Source organism: Camellia sinensis, chromosome 3 (assembly GCF_055761805.1).
Source record: "Camellia sinensis isolate YWXY chromosome 3, ASM5576180v1, whole genome shotgun sequence".
NCBI lineage: Eukaryota > Viridiplantae > Streptophyta > Magnoliopsida > Ericales > Theaceae > Camellia > Camellia sinensis.
In genome coordinates, this window is record NC_138963.1 from 10470543 (window position 1) to 10476919 (window position 6377).

The window sequence follows — 6377 nt, forward strand, 5'->3', positions numbered from 1 at the left end:
ATGTCATCAAAACAAGAATATATATATATATATATATATATATATATATATATATATATATATATATATATATATATATTTTCCAAATTAGGAATAACCATTCATGCTTACAAATACTTTTCTCAAAACGGAGCAAAACGAGACTTTATCAAAACATTATAACATAGCTTTATTAAAAATACCACTCACCTAGTTCTTCAAACGTCGGGGTCAAGGCAAGTCCAAGTCCTACAACACATGGCAAAGTCTATTGAATGCATTACTCAAAACAAGTCTAGCTTACATGCAAACGACCTCGGCATTCTTCAAAAACTAAGTCAATCAAATCGAAACACAGTTTCTTATCTTTGGAAAAACACGCTGGCCAACTACCAGGTCTAGGCCGAGGTCCCACACCTCATTGTCGAGGTGTAGCCTCGATGGCCACATTCAAAAATGAAGTCGAGAAAATCTGGGTTTCCCTCTTGATAAACATGAAGAACCATGAGTATAAAGAAGATGAACGCAAAGATCAAAACTTGCTATTACAAAAGCTGAGATTTCATGCTATAATTTCAAAAACATGGACCTGGGTACCCACACTCAAGGATCTCATCAAAACAAACACAAAAGCATGAGCCTTAACACAAACTTTCGGATCAAACGAGGCTTTTCTTCAAAAACACATGAAAACCTTTTTCTCTTTCTAAAACCAACTTTAAATCGATGCATGACATGCAAAACGGGTTCGATCATGCAATGCAGCTAGATGATCAATAAGAATGACAAGAGTAGATCAAGAATCGAACCTCAATATGCGAATCTAATAGTTTGATCTCTAGGAATCAAGCTCGAAACTCACTCTCTCACTCTAAACTTCTTCTTCTTCTTCTAGAGCTTCTCTCTCTTCACAAACAAAAACATATAGCAAATGATACATTTCTAAGTCTGCTGGCTGACTTAACCCTCTACGGAGGCACGTGGCAGTGACTGGTTGGCGCTACACAGAAAGGTGGCTGAGTGACAAGACAAAACCATGACATAGTGTGTTCGACAAGTAAGACGGTATGGGCACTCTGGCGAGTAATGATCTCGGCTAATAGAAAGACATCGGCAAGCAGGGAACAATGACCTTGGCTAGGAAGGACAACACTTGACTAAGCTGTGCCACACATTGGCCTAGATGTGCCACACCTCGGTCTAGGTCATACCACTCTGGGACAAGATTACTTGGGTGCAAAGGTACACATCTCGGCCTAGATACTGACATCTCGGCCAATATGTCAGGGCGAGGGTGGAGGTCAAACAAAGTGGTTCCAAGATAACTGAAAATGACCTCGGCTAAACTCACACCAAGCAAGATACAAAACATGCTGTAATATTTAAACGAACAGGGACAAGACTTGAAACGCAAGTTTACAAGACGGAATCACATGAATGCATATGAGTATGGTTAGGATAGCATGAGGGTTATTACAAAGGTATACCACCAATAACATCACGGAACCGAGTCCGGAATACAACAGAACAGTAAAGGGACAACCGGGATCACTATACGAGATGACGTGTCTATTCCTTTGCTCTGCCAAGAGAAATCAAAATGTCAATGATCACCCTCAACTTGGATAGGTCGAGAGGACCCTCCAACTATTAAGTTAATATACTGTTTGGCTATAAGAATATAATTTATATTTAAAAGAGAGTTTTTTGATCACCTCTCGTTTGTCCTCTGTGTTTTACCTATATTGTTTTTATAGTTTCCTGACTTAAATCTCATCTATTGGATCAATATTCAATCTGTGGGTTCTGCCTTTATCTGGCTCCGGTTGGTCAAGTTGCCAAGTTCCTTTTACCCTTGATCGTTGGATCGTCATGTTACAGATTATGTCAGATGCTAGTGGTCAACTTGGTCAACTCTGTATTCGTCGTATCAAATTGATCGAATGGCCTTACCGTCTAGTAGGCTTGACATATGCTTCTGCATTTGCTATCTGATGTTTCTATTGTTAAATGAAACTTAATTCAACGTTCCTCTTTCATTCTACAAATCTTTCTTTTAGAAAGGTATCTCTATACTTGATTGCCCTTCACATTCATAGGCACGCGCGAGCTTGCTACTAGTTATTCCCAATGGGCTTCTTAAAAACTTATTTGGGCTTTTCAATCCTTCTGGACCAATGTTTAATTTCTTTAGACTTGGGCTAATATCTTATCCCTCCACAATTTTAATCTTTTCTTTGAAAATAATTTTTAAGATAATTAATGATATGTGATACAAATTCCTAATATATAGTCACCCTAAGGCACATGAAAAAAAAAAAAACAAAAAACAAATAAATAATTTTTTACTAAATTAACAAGTGTGATACTTAGCATTTTTCATAAAATAGTTGAGTTTTCAGTTTCAATTCTTTCTTTCTTTTTTCTTTTTTAGGATTTAGAATTTAGGATTTATTAAATACTTATAATACAAAAACTCAAAAATATTTTACTTAAAAAATGATTAAGGCATTATTTGTCAGTAGTAATTTTAATTAAAAGGTTCAAAAATTACCATAAATTGTCGCATCATTCTCTCTACTTTATATATATTTATTTTCATAAATTCACTAAATTAATCAATATCTAAACAAACCTTAAATATACACTAAAAACTCAAAAATTATTTAACATAATCACCACGCGGTCCTGTGATCCACTAAGCCAATATACCTAGACCAACAATGTTATAGACCACTAAATTCCTACCACTAACACCATCATTAATGATGTGGAAAGCAAAAAAAAAAAAAACTAAAACTAAGACACAAAATACATGTATTAGAACAACCACTAATTAGTGGTCTGTATCATTTTTCATACCTAAACAAACCTTAAATATGAATTGAAAAGTGAAAAATTATTTAACATAATCACCACGCGGTCCTTGTGCATCCACTAAACCAATATTTCAACATTAAGTTTCAAACAAGAGAAAAAAGACCCCTTAATTACAACATTTTACTTTTAATTATGTTCATTTTTACATTATTATTTAGCGAAAAGTTAGGAATCATGAAATTTTTTTTATAAAAATAATTATGAAAGATTTATAATTCTTAAATTATCTTAATTAATGTGCAGTGATTTATTCTAATTGTAATTCAATAATCACAAAACTTTCATGATTATTTTTATAAAAAATTTTTAATATGAGCTACTCTCTCTCATCATGCACCACTTATAAATCCCATGACACAACCCACGTCAGAGCAGAGCAATCAAGTTTCAGCCTCAATCTTTAACTCCTCTCTCTCTCTCTCTCTCTCTCTCAATGGATTCAAAAGTAGAAATGTTCTTCATACCAAGTGTAATGGGGAGAGGTCACATTCTACCAGCAATAGATACAGCAAGGCTATTTGCAGCAAAAGAAGCGAAAGTCGCCATAATAATAACACCGGCAATATGCCCAGCTCTTCCAGAAAACCATAGAGAGAGACCAGTCACTAGGCCATGACATCAACTTCCACATCTTCAAATTACCCACCTCTGACTTTGGCTTGCCCGATGGATGCGAGACTCTCCTCGCTGCCTCTGCCGGTTTTATCTCTAAACTTTTCATGGCCTTCGAGAAGCACCATGAACCCATCGAGCAACTCCTCCGAGAACACCGCCCTGATTGCATCGTCAGCGACGTGTTCCATCCATGGACTGCCGACCTTGGTGCTCGCCTCGGCATTTCCAGGTTCTTATTCTATGTTACAGGTTTGTTCCTTTCTTTCTCTTTGATTTTAAATTTAAATTGACACAACCTAAACTATCACATCATTCTGAATACAATTTTTTTATGAATTTTTGTGTGTACATATTATAACTATTATTAAAATTCTGATTCATGTTGCAGGTTTGTTTTCTCTGTGTTGTGAAGAGAGCATTCGACGGTATGCACCACATGACAAGGTAAATTCTGATGCAGAGATATTTGCTTTGCCTGGTCTCCCCGATGATAACATCATATTTACCAACAGTAAAATCCCATACTGGTTTAAGGAGGAAGGAACTGGTTATGGACAATTACTCGACGAGGTTCTAAAGTCTGAGCTAAAAAGCTATGGGGTTATAGTTAACAGCTTTTACGAGTTGGAACCAGCTTATGCTGAGTATTTCAAGAATGAAATGGGCAGAAAGTTACGTCTCATAGGACCGGTGTGTCTCTTCAACAAAGCATTCGAAGAAAAGGCCGAGAGGGGTGCAAAGAACTCCATTGATGGAAATACAATTTTGAAATGGCTCGACTCCAAACAACCCAAGTCAGTGCTTTATGTTAGTTTCGGAAGTCAGGCTAGTATGGCTCCCGAACAGTTCCTCGAGGTTGCTCATGGGCTGGTCGAGACTTCTGGTTGTCCATTCATTTGGGTGGCCAGAGATATGTCAGAGTACGGCCAAGAAGAGAAAGAAAAGAAGGAAGGAGGCAAAAATCGATGCAAAAAGCTTCCAGAGGGATTTGAAGAGAGGGTGACTTTAAGTCCGGACAAGGGTTGATGGTAAAGAGTTGGGCACCGCAGTTGCTAATCTTAGAACATGCCAACATTGGATGGAACTCGACGATTGAGGGGATAGGAGCAGGCGTTCCGATGATCACATGGCCATTGGTGGCAGACCAATTCTTCAATGAAAGCATCGTTGTGGATGTGTTGAAGACCGGGATTCGAGTGGGGAATGAGGAATGGTTGTCGTATATTTGGGAACCCAAGGTGACGGTGACTAGGGAGAAAGTGGAGGCAGCGGTGGAGTGGTTGATGGCTGGTAATGGTGGTGATGAAGTGGAGGACATGTGAAGGCGAGCAAAAGAGGTGAGCGAGAAGGCTAAGAAAGCTGTAGACCATGGTGGCTCATCTAACGCCGATGCTATTGCTTTGATCAATGAACTTAAATCTCGTCGTCACAGTGTTTGTGCAAATAAATGATGATTCTAGTATAGTGATACCACATGATTGCTTTTCTGTTTTTGTTTTGTTTTGTTTTTCGGGGGAGCAGGCGGGGAGGGAAAATTTGGCCAAAATCGGATTCTTGACTCTTGAGTCATCACTGACCGACATTACTATTTCAGCCTTCTTGTAATTGACATTACTGAACTTTCAAATTTTGTTTAAATATATATGAAATTTTGTTTAATAATTTTAGATTTTAACAAAATGATCTCCGTGTTTGGAGTTATTCATTGTTTAGTGGTATCAATTTTAACAAAATGACTCCAGTGAATCTAGATAAATATCACATATATCACATATATTTGGAGTTATTTATTGTTTAGTGGTGTCAATTTTAGCTCAATTTTCGTTCATTCATTTGCTCCATAGTTACGCCACTGATTATTATTATTGAATAATGGGTTCATTATAATAAATTACTCGGATTTTCTTGAATAACTTCTATAAAATTATTGTTAAGCAAAATTTATTCATAAATCTTATATAGGAAATGTTGATCTATTTAGTTCTAAAAGTTTTTTTTATCAATCAATTCGTTTGTTTTTTTGTTTTGAAAAATTGTATTTATTTGATTTGATATCATTTGAGTTTAAATGAATGTCTTTTTGTCATTTATTTTTCCAATTTTCTCTATTTTTTATTGCGATGTGAATGAAAATGTAAGGTGTAAAAGATTTTTTTTTTTTGGTATTGATTCGTGGTTGAAGTATTGGTTGTCAAACGTGGAAATCTACATTTCTGTTAGTATAGTTTTCTGATGTTACATTGGAGTATTATATTAGAGTGTTACATTTGAAAAAAGTATATTAAGAATTTTTTGTGTTTCATTTATTAGAGTATTATGTTTGAGAAAAATACACTAAAGATTTTGTTTTTAGATTGTTACGCTGTTACGTTTAAGAAAAGCACACTAACAAATTTTTTAGTGTGTTACATTGGAATGTTATGTTTGGAAAAACTACACATAAAAGTTTTTATGTGTTATCTTGATTGGAATATTATGTTTGGGAAAAGTACACTAAGTAGTTTTTTTATAATGTTACGTTGTTACATTTGAGAAAAATATACCAAGAAATTTTTTAGTGTGTTAAATCAAAGTATTACGTTTGGGAAAGTGCACTAAGTAATTTTTTAGTATTACGTTAATTAGAGTGTTATGTTTGGGAAAAGTACATTAAGAAATTTTTGTAGAATGTTACATTGTTACGTTTAAGAAATGCGTGCACTAAAAAGCTTTTTAGTGTGTTACATTGAAATTTTACGTTTTCAAAATGTTACATTAGAGTATTATATTTAAGAAAAATACATTAAGAAAGTTTTTTGAAGTGTTACGTTTAGTAATTTTAACATTATGAGAAAACTTACATTTGTCGCTTAACACATTACACGCGCGGATTTATACCTGGCCCTATATGTAATTCACATTAA

General features: G+C 35.2%; 1 pseudogene; it reads left to right on the forward strand.

Moving 5' to 3' along the window:
* The first annotated feature begins 3578 nt into the window (after nucleotides 1–3578).
* LOC114278157 (abscisate beta-glucosyltransferase-like) lies at nucleotides 3579–4938 on the forward strand (annotated as a pseudogene).
* Nucleotides 4939–6377: the final 1439 nt, after the last annotated feature.